Source organism: Penaeus monodon, chromosome 27 (genome assembly GCF_015228065.2).
Source record: "Penaeus monodon isolate SGIC_2016 chromosome 27, NSTDA_Pmon_1, whole genome shotgun sequence".
Taxonomy (NCBI): Eukaryota; Metazoa; Arthropoda; class Malacostraca; order Decapoda; family Penaeidae; genus Penaeus; species Penaeus monodon.
Genome location: NC_051412.1, coordinates 25992056 through 25992367, shown reverse-complemented (window position 1 = coordinate 25992367; position 312 = coordinate 25992056). Strand labels below are relative to the sequence as shown.

The 312-nt window shown below is 37.8% G+C and overlaps 1 protein-coding gene across 1 annotated transcript in view; it reads left to right on the top strand.

The window, feature by feature from the left end:
- LOC119590724 (organic cation transporter protein-like) overlaps window positions 1-312 on the top strand; it is an 18067-nt gene that overhangs the window by 2625 nt on the left and 15130 nt on the right. The gene's annotated exons all lie outside the window — the stretch shown is intronic.

Genomic DNA, 312 nt, shown 5'->3' with positions numbered 1-312 from the left:
TCGCTAACATATTGACAGTAAATACTTGAACTATAATTGGTAAATAATATTTTTTTGCGAACAACGTTTGCTTGTAGTATTTGATAGTATAATGTCATGCTAATTTCCATCCTGAAGATTTCTATTTGTGTAAATCAATGTCTGAAATGAAGTCACCAATCCAGAAGCAGTTCCAGGCATTGCCTTAAGCCACAACCATATACTATCGGATTGAAATCATCAGCCACTCACAGGTGACCTGGAAGACACGAATCCCTCATAGAGCAAGGACCCCGAACACATTAGAATTCCACAGGTCTCAAGAGTTAGAAG